Below are 22,001 nucleotides of genomic sequence, written 5' to 3' on the forward strand. Positions count from 1 at the left end.
TCTTACCTAACCTATAGAAAAGCCTTATCTCTGTTTTTTTTCTCTTTTTGTGTGAATTGTGTTTTTTTTTTTATCCCAGTGAAATGTCGTTTCCTAAGGTTACTGTTTTAGACTGCCAATCTCCAACAATATTATCTCACTTTCCATCATTAAATGAAAAAGACGAAACTGTTGAACTGCTACAGTTGAGCACTTAATATATACTAGTGATTCATGTTAATTGCTTATGTTTCAATGAAATTGCAGGGATTGCAGATCTAAAAAGGTTTATGACGCCCAATGTTATAATGTATCATTGCATATATGATCAGATTTGTTGTACACAGACACACACACACGACTGGCTAAAGGACTTACAGGCCACTGCTACACCCATTTTATGGAATTCCATAGTTCTGATACAATAGTGTTGTGACTATTTACAGATGGGTAAAAATCTAATATTCAGTGTTTCTTAGAAATGTTCAGAAAAGATAAAAGAAGGCTGGGAGGCAGAGTTTAGAAGGGTGACTGGTTAAAAAAAATTAAGGCAGAGACTTTTCTAAGTCATAGAGTATTTCCAGTTAAAATAACAACTGAAAAACAGTCACTTTGGCACCACAAGACCTAATACAACTAGCTTTAGAATATAATTATTTCCAAGGTGATGCCTGTGGGACTAGGCCACCTTGAAAAACAGTCTATAGCATTCACAGATGGTGACTGGGTTAGATCTTAGGTAGGATGAATTAAGAGTGGTGGCCCTAAGCTTTTCTATATTTATTATCCTATTTGCTTTCATTTTTTACCTTATTTTATGTCTTTATTTCTTTGATGCAGAAACATCTACTAAGATAGCTGCACATGTATTGGCTATTCCCAGTTCACACAAACTCAGTCCACATTTGTATATGATTGCCTCCCCCCTTAATTAGTGTTGACCATAGCCTCCCAGCCTCCTCTTTTCCCCTCAACCCCCTTTCCTTTTTTGAACCTTCATTTCTGTTACTGTTACCTGACTTTTAGATAATCTAGATTAGTGTCTAAAAGAGCAGAGTTAAAGGACTTAAGTGGTGAGAAGGCCCCCGCTTTAGCCTTTCTTTCCTCCTATTCCATCAGTCCCAGAGGAATCCATGCTTGAGTTCTATGTCTTATTTAACTATTAGTTGGAATTGCCCTGGAATGCTGGGCTCTCATTTGACTTTGGAATTTTGATGATTCTTTCTTAGGTTCTTTACAAGTAATATAATGTTGTCTTAACTAGTTTAATTTTTATAAAGAAAGAGAAGAGGTAGAGAAGTTGGTAGAAAAAGAGGAGGAGAGAAGAAATAATAAAGAATAAAAAGACAGATAAACACATTAGAGGAGTCACTTAAACAGCAACCCAAATATCCTCTGCATGTGACAAAAATTCCATGTATGCTTCAGAGACTGAGCTATCATGTTTCATACTGGGCCCTGAGGAATTCTATTAGAAGTAATAGGAAGAATTTTAGGAAAGAGAAAAAGGTATATGGACTCAATACAAAAGGAGAAAAAAAAAACTGGCAGGAACCTGAGAGGAATGCTTTAGAGCTTTTGTTGAAGCAGGGTCTGGTCATCCATAGCTGATTCCTGAAGACCTGTTAGTGTTGAATGCTCACCCCACACCTTCTTTCTCCTCCATGGCCTCCCATGTCACCACAATGCCTTAATCCATTTCTCTCCAATTTGCTGAAGTACCAGAGCCTCAAAATGGATACCCAGTTGTCTTTAGTAAAGAGGTACAGATAGGGGAAAACTAGGAAAGATAGTGTTTGATTTAATTCAGTAACAGAGAGAGAGAGAGATGTTCTTACCATCTTGAGTTAGAACTCTAAAAATATTCCTCATGGAATATCTTTACATGTATTGACTTAGTTCTTTGAACTCTATTATAAGTTAGATTTTCTCTAACTTTAAAAGACTTCTAGAAGTCTTCTTTTTAAAAGGTTTGAAGAAAAAGAAAGGTCAGAACATATGCTTAGGGATTCTGAAAGATGGCATGACTTATGAAGGATAATATTCTGAAAAGTGCAGTCTCTTGTAAATTAATTTGATTCTCTCAGAGGTTCAGCAATGTCACCACAGGTCAGAAACTTGTCCTTAACTTTAGAGGTTTCTATGATGTCAGTACACAGAGAACCTGATTTGTAAGCAGTGATGCCAGTTAACTAATTTTGTTGAGAAATAGCTTGGCTAAAAAACTAAGTTGCATAATTTATGTGGAGTCTTCAGTCATGGAATATATTACCATGCCTCTTTCATTTTTTTCTATGAGTACTTGTAATGTTCTTACTATGTCATAGGGATTATGCTGGGTAGCAGAGGTAAAACAGTGAACAAAAAGAGAATTTGTTCTACCTTCCTGGGTCAGAAATGAGTAATTTGTGAGCATGCTGCCTTCCTTGGAACCTCAAAACAGTGGTAGCCATTTCTCAGGCTCCCTCTTTGAATTCAAGTGCTGATTCCTTGTCACCCGTGGTCGCCATGGTAGGCATGGCAGTTGCTCTCTTGGTACTTGCAATCTAACAGAGGAAATAAGCACTAATGAGATATTTACAAAAATGAGCAAATATTTAAAATGAACGTAACTTATTTCTGTGAAGGAAAGGAACAAGTTTTGTGACAACAAATTAGTCTGACTTAAGCTGAAGCTTGAAGGCATGAAATGATTTCCTAGTAAAGTAATGTTTAAATTATGATCTAAAGGACACATTGGAGGGAACTGTATGAAGTGTGTGTATAAGGGGATTGGTGGAGGTACATGCAGTTTCCAGGAAGGGGAAACAGTGTATCAAGTGAGCATAGCACCCTCAAGGGACTGAAAAAGGGCCAGTTTAGCTACAGATTGAGGTTCAGAAGAGTGGTGCTAGTGGTGGCTTGATGGGTAGCTAGAATTAGTGTGTGATACTAAACTTTACCATAATTCTTCAGTCAACAAACATGTATTGAGTAGCAGCTGTGCGCCAGGATGGCGGCTGGGACTTCCATGGTGGGGATGGGTGGGGGCAACAGTCATGGCACCTGCCCTCCTGGACCTGCACTAATTAAATGCAATTAAGTGTAAATTTCTGGCCATGATGAGTTCAGTGTGATAGATATATGTATTACTAGATGACTCACCTTTCTCTAGAAGGTAAGGAAAGGCCTACCTAAGTGCCCTTAAGTGAGATCTGAAGATTTAGTAGAAATTAATTAGGCAACAATAAAGAACAGGAAAGTGTTCCAGATAGAAGGACCATATTTATTCATTCATTTGACAAATATGTATTGAGTGCCTACTAGGTGCCAGCCAAAAGTCTAAGCTTTGAGGTTAAGTATGGACAAAACGTAAATTGTTCCTCTATGAAGCTTACATTTGAAGCAAGCATCTGAATAAATAAGCAAGCTTTATAGTATGAAAAAGGTGCTAAGAACTATAAGGAAAACATAGAGTGGAGAAGGAAGCAGTTTTACATGAAGCCGTCAAGGGAAAACTATGTTGAGAAGGGGGCATTTGAGCAAAAACTAAAACAAGATAAGAGAGGTGTTTTGGAGACACACAGGTCCTATTGGCCTTTTGCATTAGAAACTGAAAAAGACTATAGAACATAAAGCCTGTTGTTCTAGGGAGATAGCTGTTTCTAGTAAAAAAAATAAATAAATAAATAAAAAAGAACCTGGTTAGGCCCATAGCTCTTACAGAAGATGCTCTAATTAAAACATTTTCCAAATAAAAGGTAGAGCTATTAAAATCCCATTTTTAGATGTGTTCTTCTATATAAGTTAACACTTGAGAGTCCAACTAGATGTATTAAAGGTGTCTAAGGCCACAGACCCGTGAGAGTTTCTGGCATAGAAAAAATGTTTGGATTATTTTGTTGAATGATGTTACTCTTAACGTTACTGTCTAAAATTTTGGAGAATTAAAGGTATATCAAAAGAATGGATACATACAAGCATCCTCTTTTGAAGAAGTGTAACCTGGAAAATACACTTTTAGAGCAGATTATTAAACATAAGGCTGTGCACACATGTATAGTTTCTTACTCATCTGATGAAGTTAATAAACTTTATTGAATAAAGGAATAATCTTCAAAGACTAGAAAGGTCTCTTAAGAGCTAAGATACATTCACTAAAATCAAGACATGAAAACCAACTGGATATCAAATGACATTAAACAATTTGTGCAAATATTATGTGGCATTATCAAGATAAATTCTTTGGTGGCTATATTAAGTTGGTTGACCTAGTGGAATGGAATAAATATAAAATGTTTTGATTTCCCTGACGTGTTGTGCAAAGCCTCTCGTGGGATGTCTGTGGATAAGGTGAGCCTTCTTGTTGGACTGAAAATGATTGGACTCCTTTATTCAACTTTCAGAGTCAGAAAGTTTGGGGACAGGAAGCCATTTGAGGATATAGTTGGGTCACTGTGTAAATTTCACCACCATGTTAGTGGTTAATGGATGAGTTCCTCTCCCAAATGACTTTAGAAATTCCATAGCAATGTCCTATGAAGTTAGAGTGTCACATACAAGTGTCATATACTTGTCTTTCATGTTTTAAATCAGAAAAGGCATATTTACTGTTTGAAATTTTACTGCTTAAAAAAAGCAGTATGGAGTCCCGCAGCCAGTGAGCCGGGAGCACAGCTGCCCACTGGCACTGTGCCCGCCGCAGCTGAACCTGGACCCTGCAGGAGCTTAACAGAGAGCAGGGATCGTGAGCCCTGGCCAGAGTGAGTGTGTGTGGCTGCCGCCAAGTCTGCACCTGGAGCACATGGAGAAATGGATGGAAGATAAGAGCAAAGCGAGACTTAGGCTTAAAAGCAGGTTGCTTGCTGCTTGAGGGCCAAATGCAAGTTTGAACTTTGTTCTAGGAAGACACAAGGGACTCCTTCCTAAGCCTGTAAATAAGCCCTGCCCTTGGTGCCTAAGGAAGGGGTTAGTGAAAGTCAGCCTGAGAGTCAACTAACTGCTGAACAGTCGTCAACAGGAAGACACTGGAACTCATCAAAAAAGATACCCCACATCCAAAGACCAAGGAGAAGCCACAATGAGACGGTAGGAGGGGTGCAATCACAATAAAATCCTATAACTGCTGGGTGGGTGACTCGCAAACTGGAGAACACTTATACCACAGAAGTCCACCCACTGGAGTGAAGGTTCTGAGTGCCACGTCAGGCTTCCCAACCTGGGGGTCTGGCAATGGGAGGAGGAATTCCTAGAGAATCAGACTTTGAAGGCTAGCGGGATTTGATTGCAGGACTTTGACAGGACTGGGGGAAACAGAGACGCCACTCTTGGAGGGCACACAAAATGTAGTGTTGCACATCGGGACCCAGGGGAGGAGCAGTGACCCTACAGGAGGCTGATCCAGACCTACCTGCTAGTGTTGGACCGTCTCCTGCAGAGGCGGGGGGTGGCTTTGTCTCACCATGAGGACAAGGTCACTGTCAGCAGAAGTTCTGGGAAGTACTCCTTGGCGTGAGCCCTCCCAGATTCTTCCATTAGCCCCACCAAAGAGCCCAGGTAGGTTCCAGTGTTGGGTTGCCTCAGGCCAAAAAACCAACAGAGAGGGAACCCAGCCCCACCCATCAGCAGTCAAGTGGATTAAAGTTTTACTGAGCTCTGCCAACTAGAGCAACAGCCAGCTGTACCCACCACCAGTCCCTCCCATCAAAAAACTTGCTCAAGCCTCTTAGATAGCCTCATCCACCATAGGGCAGACAGCAGAAGCAAGAAGAACTACAATTCTGCAGCCTGTGGAGCAAAAACTACATTCACAGAAAGGATAGACAAGATGAAAAGGCAGAGGGCTATGTACCAGATAAAGGAACAAGATGAAACCCTAGAAAAACAACTAAATGAAGTGGAGATAGGCAACCTTCCAGAAAAAGAACTCAAAATAATGATAGTGAAGATGATCCAGGACCTCATAGAAAGAATGGAGGCAAAGATTGAGAAGATGCGAGAAATGTTTAACAAAGACCTAGAAGAATTAAAGAGCAAACAAACAGAGATGAACAATACAATAACTGAAATGAAAACTACACTAGAAGGAATCAGTAGCAGAATAACTGAGGCAGAAGAATGGATAAATGACCTGGAAGACAGAATGGTGGAATTCACTGCTGCAGAACAGAATAAAGAAAAAAGAATGAAGAGATATGAAGACAGCCTAAGAGACCTCTGAGACAACATTAAACACAACAACATTCTCATTATAGGGGTTCCAGAAGGAGAAGAGAGAGAAAGGACCTGAGAATATATTTGAAGAAATTATAGTTGAAAACTTTCCTAATATGGGAAAGGAAATAGCTACCCATAATCGAGGAAGTGCAGAGAGTCCCATACAGGATGAACCCAAGGAGAAACATGGCAAGACACATAGTAATCAAATTGGAAAAAATTAAAGGCAAAATTATTGAAAGCAGCAAGGGAAAAATGACAAATAGCATACAAGGGAACTCCCATAGGTTAACAGCTGAGCTCTCAGCAGAAACTCTACAAGCCAGAAGGGAGTGGCAGGACATATTCAAAGTGATGAAAGGGAAGAACCTACAACCAAGAATACTCTACCCAGCAAGGACCTCATTCAGGTTCCACAGAGAAATCAAAAGCTTTACGGACAAGCAAAAGCTAAGAGAATTCAGCACCACCAAAGCAGCTCTACAGAAAATGCAAAAGGAACTTCTCTAAGTGGAAAACACAAGAAAAGAAGAGGACCTACAAAAACAAACCCATAATAATTAAGAAAATGGTAATAGGAACACACATATCGATAATTACCTTAAACATGAATGGATTAAATGCTCCAGCCAAAAGACACAGGCTCGCTGAATGGATACAAAAACAAGACCCATATATATGCTGTCTACAAGAGACCCACTTCAGACCTAGGGACACATACAGACTGAAAGTGAAGTGATGGAAAAAGATATTCCATGCAAATGGAAATCAAAAGAAAGCTGGAGGAGCAATACTCATATCAGATAAAATAGACTTTAAAATAAAGAATGTTACAAGAGACAAGGAAGGACACTACGTAATGATCAAGGGATCAATCCAAGAAGAAGATATAACAATTATATATGCACCCAACATAGGAGCACCTCAATACATAAGGCAACTGCTAACAGCTATAAAAGAGAAAATCGACAGTAATACAATAATAGTAGGGGACTTTAACACCTCACTTACACCAATGGTAGATCATCCAAACAGAAAATTAATAAGGAAACACAAGCATTAAATGACACAATAGACCAGATAGATTTAATTGATATTTATAGGACATTCCATCCAAAAACAGCAGATTACACTTTCTTCTCAAGTGCGCACGGAACATTCTCCAGGATAGATCACTTCTTGGGTCACAAATCAAGCCTCAGTAAATTTAAGAAAATTAAAATGATATCAGGCATCCTTTCTGACTACAACACTATGAGATTAGAAATCAATTACAGGGAAAAACACGTAAAAAACACAAACACTTGGAATCTAAACAATACATTACTAAATAACCAAGAGATCACTGAAGAAATCAAGGTGGAAATCAAAAATTACCTAGAGACAAATGACAAGGAAAACATGACGATCCAAAACCTATGGGATGCAACAAAAGCAGTTCTAAGAGGGAAGTTTATAGCAATACAAGACTATCTCAAGAAACAAGAAAAATCTCAAATCAGCAGTCTAACCTTACACCTAAAGGAACTAGAGAAGGAAGAACAAACAAAACCCAAAGTTAGTAGAAGGAAAGAAATCATAAAGACCAGAACAGAAATAAATGAAATAGAAACAAGGAAAACAATAGCAAAGATCAATAAAACTAAAAGCTGGTTCTTTGAGAAGATAAACAAAATTGATAAACCATTAGCCAGACTCATCAAGAAAAAGAGGGAGAAGGCTCAAATCAGTAGAATTAGAAAGGAAAAAGGAGAAGTAACAACTGCACTGCAGAAATACAAAAGATCATGAGAGATTACTACATTCAACTGTATGTCAATATAATGGATAACCTGGAAGAAATGGACAAATTCTTAGAAAAGCACAACCTTCTGATACTGAACCAGGAAGAAATAGAAAATATAAACAGACCAATCCAATCACTGAAATTGAGACTGATTAAAAATCTTCCAACAAACAAAAGCCCAGGACCAGATGGCTTCACAGGCGAATTCTGTCAAACACTTAGAGAAGAGCTAACCCCTATCCTTCTCAAACTCTTCCAAAATATAGCAGAGGGAGGAACACTCCCAAACTCATTCTACGAAGTCACCATCACCCTGATACCAAAAGCAGACAATGATGTCACAAAGAAAGAAAACTATAGACCAATATCACTGATGAGCATAGATGCAAAAATCCTCAACAAAATACTGTAAAGCAGAATCCAACAGCACATTAAAAGGATCATACACCATGATCAAGTGGGACTTATCCCAGGGATGCAAGGATTCTTCAATATACGCAAATCAATCAAGGTGATACACCATATTAACAAATTGAAGACGAAATACCATATGATCATCTCAATAGATGGAGAAAAAGCTTTTGACAAAATTCAACACCCATTTATGATAAAAACTCTCCAGAAAGTGGGCACAGAGGGAACCTAACTCAACATAATAAAGGCCATGTACAGCAACCCACAGCAAACGTCATTCTCAATGGTGAAAAACTAAAAGCATTTCCTCTAAGATCAGGAACAAGAGAAGGATGTCCATTCTCACCACTGTTATTCAATATAGTTTTGGAAGTTTTAGCCACGGCAGTCAGAGAAGAAAAAGAAATAAAAGTAATACAAATTGGAAAAGAAGAAGTAAAGCTGTTACTGTTTGCAGATGACATGATACTATACATAGAGAATCCTAAGGATGCCACCAGAAAACTACTAGAGCTAATCAGTGAATCTGGTAAAGTTGCAGGATACAAAATTAATGCACAGAAATCTCTTGCATTCCTGTACACTAATGATGAAAAATCTGAAAGAGAAATTAAGGAAACACTCCCATTTACCATTGTAACAAAAAGAATAAAATACCTAGGAATAAACCTACCTAGGGAGACAAGAGATCTGTATGCAGAAACCTTTAAGACACTGATGAAGGAAATTAAATATGATACAAACAGATGGAGAGATATACCATGTTCTTGGATTGGAAGAATCAATATTGTGAAAATGACTATCCTACCCAAAGCAATCTACAGATTCAGTGCAATCCCTATCAAATTACCAAAGGCATTTTTTACAGAACTAGAACAAAAAATCTTAAAATTTGTATGGAGACACAAAAGACCTTGAATAGCCAAAGCAGTCTTGAGGGTAAAAAACGGAGCTGGAGGAATCAGACTCAGTGACTGCAGACTATACTACAAAGCTACTGTAATCACATGCAAGAGGGAAGAGATATGGGAACATATGTATATGTGTAACTGATTCACTTTGTTATAAAGCAGAAACTAGCACACCATTGTAAAGCAATTATACCCCAATAAAGATGTTAAAAAAAAAAAAAAGACAATGTGGTACTGGCACAAAAACGGAAACATAGATCAATGGAACAGGATAGAAAACCCAGAGATAAACCCATGCATCTATGGTCAACTTATCTGTGATAAAGGAGGCATATACAATGGAGAAAAGACAGTCTCTTTGATAAGTGGTCCTGGGAAAACTGGACAGCTACATATAAAAGAATGAAATTAGAACAGTCCCTAACACCATGCACAAAAATAGACTCAAAATGGATTAGAGACCTAAATGTAAAACTGGACACTAGAAGACTCTTAGAGGAAAACTTAGGAAGAACACTCTTTGACATAAATCACAGCAACATCTTTTTTGACCAACCTCCTAGAGTAATGGAAATAAAAACAAAAATAAACAAATGGGACCTAATGAAACGTAAAAGCTCTTGCACAGCAAAGGAAACCATAAACAATAGGAAAAGACAACCCTCAGAATGGGAGAAAATATTTGCAGACGAATCAGTGGACAAATGATTAACCTCTAAAATATATAAACAGCTCATGCAGCTCAATATTAAAAAAAAACAAAAAACTCAATTCAAAATTGAGCAGAAGACCTAAATGGACATTTCTCCAAGGAAGACATACAGCTGGCCAAGAAGCATATCAAAAGCTGCTCATCATCACTAATTATTAGAGAAATGCAAATCAAAACTACAATGAGGTATCACCTCACACCAGTTAGAATGGGCATCATCAGAAAACCTACAAAGAACAACTGCTGGAGAGGGTGTGGATAAAAGAGAACCCTCTTGCACTGTTGGTGGGAATGTAAATTGATGCAGCCACTATGGAGAACAGTATGGAGTTTCCTTAAAAAAGTAAAAATAGAACTACCATATGACCCAGCAGTCCCACTACTGGGCATATACCCAGATAATACCATAATTCAAAAAGACACATGCACCCCGATATTCATTGCAGCGCTATTTAGAATAGCCAGGTCGTGGAAGCAACTGAAATGCTCATCGGCAGACGAGTGGATAAAGAAGATGTGGTACATATATACAATACTCAGCCATAAAAAGGAACAAAATTGAGTCATTTATAGAGATGTGGATGAATCTATAGACTGTCATAGAGAGTGAAGTAAGTCAGAAGGAGAAAAACAAATATCGTATATTAACGAATATATGTGGAACCTAGAAAAATGGTACAGATGAACTGGTTTGCAGGGCAGAAATTGAGACACAGATGTAGAGAACAGACGTATGGACACTGGGGGGGGAAAGTGGAGGGGTGGTGGTGGTGGTGGTGTGATGAATTGGGAAATTGGGATTGACATGTATATACTGATGTGTATAAAATTGATGACTAATAAGAACCTGCTGTATAAAAATAAAATAAAATAAAAATTCTAAAAAAGCAGTATCTTTAAGTTAATTTTTTGATAAGAAGGATCTGAATTCCCATCCATACATGTGAACATAAACCTATATATAAATGTAAGTATATATCCATTTATACAAATGTATGTATATGTACATATATACATTTACATTTTCTCCATACATATGGATGTATGTGTGTATATATATATATACATATATATATGTATGTGTGTGTGTATATATATATATATACACATATATATATATATGGGGGAGAGGGAGAAAGAGAGAGAGAGAGAGAAATAGACACCAACTGGCGTTACTTGGACACAAATTTAAGATTAAATCAAAGCAAGATAATATTCTTAGTAAATTAGTGCAGTCTTGGATGTGGCACAATGTCCAGATTATAAGGACTAATAATTATGTTCTGTGATAGTTTGAATACACTTTTAGTATCTTAGCTGAATTTTTCAGGGATAGTGACATCCTGTAAAGAATGTTTGTAGAACCAGGTGTTACTTAATTTTAAGAAAAACCTAAGTATTGATAAGGGACACGTGAGCAGTTTTGTCTTGTTGAAAAAGGAAGACATTTTCTCTGTTTTACTTCAGAAGGTTGTACTATCCAAAACAGACACAAGTTTATAAGCCTGTATGTCTTCTGCCCATACCTCTTTCTTGAGCGCAATTTCTTCTCTCCCATTTTCTGCTGGATATATACCCCTTAAATTTCAAAATGCACCTCAAACACAGCAAGGTGAAACTTAACTCACTGTGTCCTACTTCCCTCTAAACTTGCTTCTTTTAATGACTCCCCCATTTTTGTTATTGCACCACCATTCACCTTGACGCCTGTACCAGAAACCTGGAGGCATTCCAGACACATCCCTTACCTATCTCTTGTGAGCCCTCTAATGTAATCACTCACAACATTGCTTACCTGTCTCTCATATTCAGTGTTTCATCCTTGTTCTTGTTACTATTTTCCAAAGTAAAGCCCATATCTTCAACCCCTGGAAATCCTTGCATACATTCTTTTCTTGCTTCAATCCAATCTCCACATTGAAGTCAGTGCGGAATTTCAAGAGCCTATATAATAGAGTTTCTCCTCTGCTAAAATCCTAAGTAACTTTCTGTCTTCTAGAGAGTCTCATCACTTAGGCCTACAATTAATAAGTGACCCCCGCTACCTGTTTCTCAATACTTATCTCCTATTACACCCCTCATATCCCTCAACCTACATTCTCTTCCTACAAGCTATTTCTGGTACTCTGTCACTGTCTTTATACATGCTATTCCTGTCACTCAGAATACTCATCTTCATCATGTCTGCTTGGAAAAGTCCTATTTCATGTAGCAAACTCAGTTCAAATTTTCATCTGTGAAGCTGGTCTTTCTGTATAGTGATGACCACTCCCTTTTTCGTGCCATCTCTGCACCATGATTATGCCTCTGTTGTTTGGAAGGAAAATAGTCTACTAAAAAGTGATTGTTCAGAAAGGCTATATAATGTCACCTCATCTATCATGGCTTACAAATGGGATATGGAACTAAAAGTGTTTGTGGTACATACCTTTGGGATAATTAGGGTAGAATAAAAAGGCTGTGAAATGTTAAATCCTATAGAATTAAGAAATAAGGGTTATTTATGAAGAAGAATACGGATGAAAATATTTTTGATGTCTCTCTAGTTTCTAATTTTATATTTGGTGAATAAAAAGCATGTTTAAAATAAAAATAACTTTAAATATGGTAGAAATAATTTCACTAAGCCAAGTGTCAACAACCGTTGTCCATGAAGCAGTAATTATAATTATTAGCACTTTTGTACGCTCATTGTTTTCCAAGAATTGTATATAGTTTGTATGTAAAGCTATATCTATTTCACAAGTGAAAAAGGCTACGCATAATGAAGCTAAATCCAAGTTCATATAGTTTGCGAGTCGCAGAGCTGGGACTGGTACCCAGATCTGTGTGATACCTCAACCTGGGCTTTGTCCTAATCTCTCAGTTTCATAAGAGAAAATTACTATTTGACCTTGAGGATATTATTACAGGGGGAATATATATGCAAGGATGTTAGAATGATAATATTCTTTATGAATATTAAGTGTTAATTCTCATATGATCTAAAGAGAATTCTGGCCCTGTTGGTCTCTGAAAAAAATTCTAAACTTTATACTATGGCACAGTTCTTTTAATTGGAGTACTCTGAAAAGTACACAAATCATAATTATAGCTTGAAGACGTCGCATACCCAATTGTTCCACACCCAGATAAAAAGGTATTATGTTAACAACAATCAAAAAGCCCATCAAGCCCTATCATAGTCATAAACTGGTCCCACCTCCGCAAAGGTTACCTCTAACCTGATTTATAATACCTCAGATTAATTTTGCTGTATTTTTAACTTGATGTAAATGGAATTACATTTTTTATATATATATATATATATATATATATGTAACTGACGTTTTTTACTCAACATTGTTTGTGAGATTCATCCATGTTGCGTATAGCATTAGTTCATTAGTTTTCTTTTTTAATGACTATACCACAGTTTAATTATGCAATCTACTGTTAAGAAAATGTGGATTGTTTCCAGTTGGGGACCATTACAAATAATTCTTCTTTGAAAATAATTGTACATATCTTTCAGTGAATATTTGTGGGCTTTTATATTGGATATACAGCCAGGATTGGAATTGCTGGATCATTGAGTATATGTATCTTTAGCTTTATAGGTATTACCAAAGAGTTTTCCAAAGTTGATGTATAAATTTATACTCTCATCAGTAGTGAATAAAGGTACAAATTGCTCTGCATCTTCTTCAGTACTTCAAATTGTCAGATTTTTAACTTGAGCCTTTCTGGTGGCTGTATAATGACATTTTTCGTTTTAACTTGCATGTACTGATGACTAATGAGGTGGAACACTTTCACTTGTTTACTGGTTATTTGAAAGATCTCTTTTTGGAAATGCCTATTTTTCTATTGAATTGTCTATATTTCTCTTAGTGATTTGCTGTAGTTATTTCAAAATATATATTCTGGATTGTAGTCCTTTGTTGGTTACCTATATTACATATTTCCTTTCTTTTTTTTAAAATCTAAGTAACTTGCCTTTTTACTCCTTAATGAATTGCTACTTTAATAAACAGAAGTTTTATATTCATTATACCCCACTTCAATATTTTCTGTTATGGTTAGCGTATTTTTATTCTGAGTTTAAAAGTAACATTTCCTACTCTATGACCTAGAAGATATTCTCCTGGGTTGCCATATAGTTACTTTATTGTTTGACCTTTCATATTACATTCCATCTCGTATTTATGGTGTGAGAAAGGGATGAATGTCCATTTTTCCTATTTAGATTCAATTGAAGTAGCATGATTTATTGCAAACAATGTTCTGCACTGTCACCTTTAGTCAAATGCCTGTACATGCGTGGCTCACGTTATGGATTCTAATAAGTTCTTTTTTTAAAAAAGTCATTCAGCCTTCTTTTTTATATGTATATTTTATTCATTCATTTATTTTTGGCAGTGTTGGGTCTTAGTTGTGGCATGCAGGATCTTTCATTGTGGCACAGGCTGTTTGTTGCGGGGTGCGGGCTTCTCTCTAGTTGTGGTGTGTGGGTTTTCTGTCTCTAGCTGTGGCGCATGGGCTTCAGAGCGCGTGGGCTCTGGTTGTGGCACACGGACTTAGTTGTCCTGCAGCATGTGGGATCTTAGTTCCCCAACCAGGGACTGAACCTGTGTCCCCTGCATTGGAAGGCAGATTGTTTACCACTGGACCACCAGGGAAGTCCCTCTAATAAGTTCTGTTTGTACATTTGCCTATACTTATGTCAATGCCACATTGTCTTAATTGCTATAGATTTATAATGATTTTAATATCGGGTAGTATTGTAAAATAAAAATTTTACCAGATGGTAAAACAGGCAAGAAAAAACTTATTCAAGACTATTGCAGTTATGGATCAAGACTGTTGCAAAAGGGGAGAGAGAATGAACTCAGTTCCACTGAACAAAAGGTGGGAGAATTTGGGCTTCCCTGGTGGCGCAGTGGTTGCGAGTCCACCTGCCGATGCAGGGGACACGGGTTCGTGCCTCGGTCCGGGAAGATCCCACATGCCGTGGAGCGGCTGGGCCCGTGAGCCATGGCCGTTGAGCCTGCTCGTCCGGAGCCTGTGCTCCGCAACAGGAGAGGCCACAACAGTGAGAGGCCCACATACCGCAAAAAAAAAAAAAGGTGGGAGAATTTGTAAGTGCTGGGATGAGCTAGCATAAAAAGGTTGGAGGACATTAAGAGGTTGGATGGTCAATGTGATTATGCTATTTGTGTTTGCTAATTGTCCCTTATCAAAGTTAGGCTCCTATGCTCCCACAGAATCTGGAAGACAGGCCCTATCTTTCTTGATAATTACATTTCAAAGGGATGGCTAACAGGTCCTTGAGAAAGATATTCTTGGGTTGTAGACTATTTACGTCTCAAAGGGGCAGATTAAAAAATTTACATCCTCTTTCCAAAGTAAGTGCTCTAAGCAAAGAGAGGTTGGGGCCTATAGTCTAAAGTTTAGGGGAGCTAAGGGGAACACTAAGTCTATCTTGGCCCGTGTAAGCCTTTCGTATTTATTTTCTCCTTTTTAAAGGTTTTGTTGCTATTTTTATTCATTTGCTTTCCAAATAAATTTTAGAATCGGCTTGTCACCACCCCCTCAAAAAAAAACAAACAAGAAAAAAGAAAAAACACAACTGCTTTGGTTTTAATTGGATTTCACTGAATATATAGATCGATTTGTAGTAAATTAATATATTTATTATATAAAGTATTTCAGTTCATGAATATGAAATAGTCTTCCATTTATCTACGTCTTTAATTTCTCTAAATAATGTTTTTGTGGTTTTCACGATAGTGAGCCTTAGACTTTGTATGCGATTTATTACTAGGTTTTTGATAGTTTTGCTCTTGTTGTAAATGGTGTCTTTTAAAGTTTTTCAGTTTTTATTTTTTGTTGCTGATATTGAGAAGTACACCTTGATTTTTATTCCTTGGCCTTATATCCAGAGATCATGCTTACTTTGCTTATTAACTTGAGTAGTTTATCTGTAGTATCACTCAGGTGTACATATCCAGGTGGTTTGTGATTAATGTCAGTTTTATTTCTCCCTTTCCAATCATTCATTTGATTATATTTTCTTTTATTTTTGTGCTGCATACTCTAGTACAGTGAGATTATTGTTGATATCTGTTTCTCATTTTAGCTCTCGGAGGTGCGGCTTTTAGTAAATCACCTGTAAAGTATGATATTTCCTGTAGGCTTGTTGTAGATGCTTTGTATTCCTAGTGTTCTAAGAGGTTTTGTTATTACTGGGTGCTCAATTTTATCAAACTTTTTTTTCGGGATAACTTGAGACAATCATATTAGCTTTCTCCCTTATTCTGTTAATATGTAAAATCACATTGCTTCATTTTCTAATGTTAAAATAGCCTTGCATTTCTGAGATAAACCAAACACGGATGATGTGTATAACCCTTTTAATTTATTGCTAGATTTTTTTTGCTACCATTTGTTAACATTTGATTTAGAGTTTTTCCATTGTGTCCATGAAAGAGATTGGCCTATTTTCCATTCTTATGATATGCTTGCTGGGTTTAAGTACCTGATTATGCAGGCTTGGAAACTTGCCATTCATGCCTGGAATTTTTTTTATGGAGGAAGTTTTAAATGAGAATTTAATAGACATAAGACTTTCTATTTTTGATTTCCAGTTTTAAAAATATTTTACCTCCATTTTCCAGATTTTCCCTTTTTGTCAGTTTGAGTAGTTTTTGTCTTTCTAGGAATTTGTCTACTGAGGACACGGGGAGGGGGAAGGGTAAGTTGGGACAAAGTGAGAGAGTGGCATGGACATATATACACTACCAAATATAAAATCGATAGCTAGTGGGAAGCAGCCGCATAGCACAGGGAGATCAGCTCGGTGCTTTGTGACCACCTAGAGGGGTGGGATAGGGAGGGTGGGAGGGAGGGAGATGCAAGAGGGAAGAGATATGGGGATATATCTATATGTATAGCTGATTCACTTTGTTATAAAGCAGAAACTAAGACACCATTGTAAAGCAAGTATACTCCAATAAAATTACAAATATATTCGCATTCAGTCCACATGGTATTTAATAATATATTTATTATTGAAATTTAGGAAATGTGATATAAAACTATGAATTTCTAGCCTCTTTGGGAAAAGCAAGTGATTCGATGATCCTAGGCCTGTTTTCCTGCATATTAACCTCAGTAGGAATTGAATAGCTCTGCCCACTTTACCATGAGCTCTCCATTTAGCTACAGTCCCCATCACTTTCCCATCCTCTTACACCTAGATTATTTTGTGCATTTTATTATGTATAAACATTGGAATATGTGATTTCTTATAGATGGAGTATTTCAATGCCAAGAGTTGAAATGGAACATAGAGGGATACGTTTTCCACTTACTAGGTTATAAACAAGGCACGTAATGGAAAATGCTCCTGGTTTAAAACTGCAAAAGTAAAGGATTTTCAATTGTTGTTCAAAGCATAAGCCTTATTAAACTATAGGTAAAATACAAAAACCTAGTAAAGTTAATATCATGCTGAAATGTTTCAGTGTATTCTGTATTAAAAGCCTTTTATGCTGTAGATTTATCACATCTGGAAACAAAAGCTGATTTTCCAGGAACTGAGTTCTAAATCCTTACCATTTACAAGCACGTCAATAATTCATCACAGTTTTCAGAACAATTTCATATTTGTTGACTTGACCCTAGCAGTGACCTGGCTAGGAGGGTATGAAGCAGGTACTGTTATATCCATGTCACTAGTGGCACAGCTAAACCATGGCAAGATTAAATGAGTTGGCTGACAGATATTACCGAGTTGGGCAACAGTTGAGCTGGGACAAGAATTCAGGCTGTCTGTACTTTAAACCTAGTGGCATGTAGCGGGTTAGTAGATTCAGAGATTCTGCTGTATAGCTAATGCGCATTTTAAGTATTAACGATTTAGAATTTGAGGTAGAGGGTACAGGAATTCACATGTGACTCTCATCTCCTATGGATCTTTAAATTCACCACAAATAGCCATGCCATTACCATAAAATACTGGTAGACAGGTATTTAATGAAGAAGAAAGGGAAATAAAGGGGGGTTTTAAGACACTACTTGGGAGAAAAGCCCTGTATTGATAACTACAGTGGTGGTATTCAGCTTTGAGACATTAATATACTATGTGAAATGCATGTATTACTACATGAGACATTAAGCACAAGGGTAAGGGGGCCCTCCTCAAGAAGTTCAGAGACTTGGAGGCATAAAACAAACAATAAGGAACAGTAAAACGTCAAGCTACCAAGGAATGTCTGGGAATGTGATGAATGCTGGAAAGAACACTGTTATGCTTGGAATGCTCCTTAGGACTCCTGCTCTTTATTTTCTGGTATCCCAATTGAATAGACTGGTGGGAGCTGGAGAGTATAGGGTTTATTAAGCTGCCACAGAACATTAAATAATAGCCTGCAAATAATAACAGCAACAACAACAATAGGGCCTTTCCAGATTTATTCATTAGCACTTTATAAACTCATAAAAATAAATAATACATGGAACTGATTCTCATAGCACAGAAGAAGATGCTTCTTCAAGTTAAAAATCTCACAACGCTTTTAGCATGATCACTAAGGCAGAATTTCATGAAGGAATCAGACAGTCATATTTACCTTTTAAAAATAAGTCCTTGCAAAGAGCACATGTTCTTGATCTAGAAGTGTAAGTATTTTTTATTTTTAAAACACATTTTAAACAAATATGCAGTTAAAATGTCAAAAATGTTTTTAGATCAAATTGTAACAGGAGGCTTCAAATCTTTATCAAGTAGGTTAGATAAAATATTTAGTTAAATCTAGTGAAACTCCTGCTAAAATTAAATATGAAAAGACTCAAAAAGGATTCAGCATCTGTATATCTCACTGTATGTTTCGTAGCACAAATCACAAGGCATATATATATATATATATATATATATATATATATTTATTTTATGTTGAATGCTCTATTGAGTGAATGGCATCGTGAAAGAGCATGGACTTGTAGCCAGACAGATCTGAGGTCAAATCCCAGATACTCAATCCTTTGTCCTCTCTGGCCTTAGATAAGTTACTTAACCCATCTGAGTGTCAGTTTCCTCATCTGTAAACTGCACCATTAGAAGTGACAGGAGTTCCTTGAATTCAGTCAGGAGTTATTACAGGATCATTTAAACAGAAGTAAAAATGATATTTTCAGAGAAACCTCCAATAAGTGTTTCCTAATACATCACAAGATGTTTTTCCACCCTGGACCATATGTTAGACAGTGAACCTTTAAGGCACATGATTTTATAGTATACTGCTTCAGTTAGTAGTTTGTAAAATACATGTAAAAACATGTTTAGCCAAATCATAGACTTGGCTAAACTTTAGTCAGTAATACTCTGCCCCATTTCTAGCCTCATAATGGGTGCTTTATTTCTTTCAACACGTTATTTGATGTTATTTCCATTTCACCGTCAGTAAGATGAAGTTGCTAATCCTTTTTAACTGTATAGTTGTTTATAAAGTAAGAAAGAAAGAGCAAGAAATAAATTATTTTTCAGATGGCTCATTACACATAAAATTCATTTAGCTGAGGAGTACATTTCAGGGTCTGAAACTACAATAAAAGGAGATGAGTTGCTTGCTGCCTGCTGCCTCCCTCTCTTATAAATCTCAGTTGCTGCTGCATTGTGTGGTCCATGGCACATAATTGTTTCTTCCTTAGTGGACATACTCTTGGGGACACTTTGTCTCTTAATGCCAATCTTGCTGGGTGCAGTTTAGCTTTCACTTTCTATCACTGGCTTCAATAAATTCAAGGGTCAAGGTACTTAAGTTTTACCTCTCAGGCTTGTCAAATTTTCCTTACTTGCTTTTATCCAAATGTTCTTTTGATAGCCAGTTTTCACTTTTGCTTTGAAAAAACAACGCAACCAAACAAATGAATTCAGATGAGAAATGTCCCTGGCATGTATAACAATATGAGATGTGAATTAAATGGGAGGGAAAAATCCTCCCCATTGCGGATGTGAGCCTAGATGATAATGGAGTTGTGATTTAGTCCATGAAAATGTGTTAGAGTAAGTGAACTGACCTTTTGCTTCTCTTACTGCTGAGACAAAATGGGGACATAAATACAAATTAATTTCTTCTTATCACTTCATGAGACATTATAATTCATTTTTCATTTATGTGCATAATGTTTACCTAGCTTACAAAAATATGCATTATTCCGAAAAGCTCAAGGGATTCATATACTTAAATGGAAACTCAGAGAAAGACTGAGTTTTTTTTTTCGCTAGAGAAGAGATTTCTAATCCTAATATAGTGATTTAAAAAAAAAACTTTTAGCTTCCTGTCAATTCCATTTGATCCAATCTCTTATACTTGTCTAACAGTGTGGTTACATCCATTCAGGCAGTGATAGGAACTAGCATCTCTGAGTGATTATAAAAGCTGACTGATAATCCAACAATTGCTTAGTTCCATCCTTTGTAATTCAAATTAAGGTCAGCATTTCTAAGCAATAAACAGGTAAATCTATGAATTCAAGCACTGTGTACATCTATTTATATTTGTGCATATGGCATTGCAAAAATCTACCTGTGGGCAGACATGTACAGCATACGAGCAAGCAATTTCTAATTCGGTTATCTAATTTCACTGAGACCAGTAAAAAGAACCATGCCTACATTGTAACAGAAGAGACTTAGATTCAGTTCATTGAGATTGTTCTGAGAGTAAGATAGATTTAGCAGTAGAATGTGTTACTGGAGGATATGTATGCTCCCTTGTGTTGGAAATGTTTAAAAAAGAATATACTGGAATTCTATATATACTGGAAATCTAGATAGAATTCTAGATAGATTACAGATCCACCAAGGTCTATCTGTAAAGATTTAATAAGTACTTTTCTAGAGTGAGTAAAATAGTTTGCCTTGGTGGTTCATAGAAGGTTCGATATAAATACTATGATCAAGCAAAATGTAAATAACCACCAACACTTGTATAACTCAGTTCAAATTAAAACTGCTTTTCAATACATGATCTTATTTAATATTTGAAGCAATTCTTTAAGTGGTTGGTATGATTATTTTCTTTGAGAGACATTAAATTATTTAGCCATAAATTTCTTGAAAAAGCCACTTGATTTCATTGAGCAGGGAGAGATAAAGAATTGCTGGTATTATTACAAGAAGTTATGGATTTAAAATGTTTTCGTAATTTGAAAAGACATACACACATTGGTAATCCAAGCAATTGATTGACCCAAGACTTGAATCCAAGTGGTTTGGCTCTAGATATTTTTATCTTCCCCACATAAGATACAAAATCACAAAGTGATAGCATATTTGTATTTGAGAAGTTGTCACAATACATTATTAAAACTCTGCTCCATTTGAACAACTTAAATTCATTTTACTCTAGTAATTGAAATGTATTCTCTAGAATTTTCCCACTGTAATATGTACATCTTTACCTGTAACAACTTCAGTTTTGTGAGACATTTTGCAGTGCCATGGAATCAGCCTCTTTTAAATTTGTCTTATGTAGTTTGTTAGCTGTGCCATGACAAAATGCCAGAGATTGGGTGCCCTAAACAACAGAAATATATTTTCTCACAGTTCTGGAGTCTAGAAGTCCAAGATCAAAGTATTGACAGGTTTGGTTTCTTGAGGCCTCTTTCCTTGGCTTGCAGACGGCGGCCTTCTCCTTGTCCGCACATGGTCTCTCCTCTGTGCTAACACATCCCTAGTGTCTTTTTGTGTATCCAGATTTCCTCTTCTTACAAGGACATTTGTCAGATTGAATTAGAGCCCACCCTAACAGCCTCATTTTAACTTAAAAGCCCTATTTAAAGACCCTGCCTACCAAGGTCCTGTCTTCTAATACAGTCACATGCTGGGGTAGAGGGCAATAGGGCTTTAACATATGAATTTTAGGCAGACACAATTCAGTCCATAACATCTTTATTCTGTTAATTTTGGGCACATAGTTTATGTTCAATAAATATTTGTTGCTTAAATAAAGTCATG

General features: G+C 36.7%; 1 protein-coding gene across 1 annotated transcript in view; it reads left to right on the plus strand.

The window, feature by feature from the left end:
• Window positions 1–22,001, plus strand: part of DMD (dystrophin) — a 2,243,521-nt gene that overhangs the window by 736,515 nt on the left and 1,485,005 nt on the right. The gene's annotated exons all lie outside the window — the stretch shown is intronic.

The sequence above is a fragment of the Globicephala melas genome, chromosome X (assembly GCF_963455315.2).
Source record: "Globicephala melas chromosome X, mGloMel1.2, whole genome shotgun sequence".
In the NCBI taxonomy this organism is placed as follows: Eukaryota; Metazoa; Chordata; class Mammalia; order Artiodactyla; family Delphinidae; genus Globicephala; species Globicephala melas.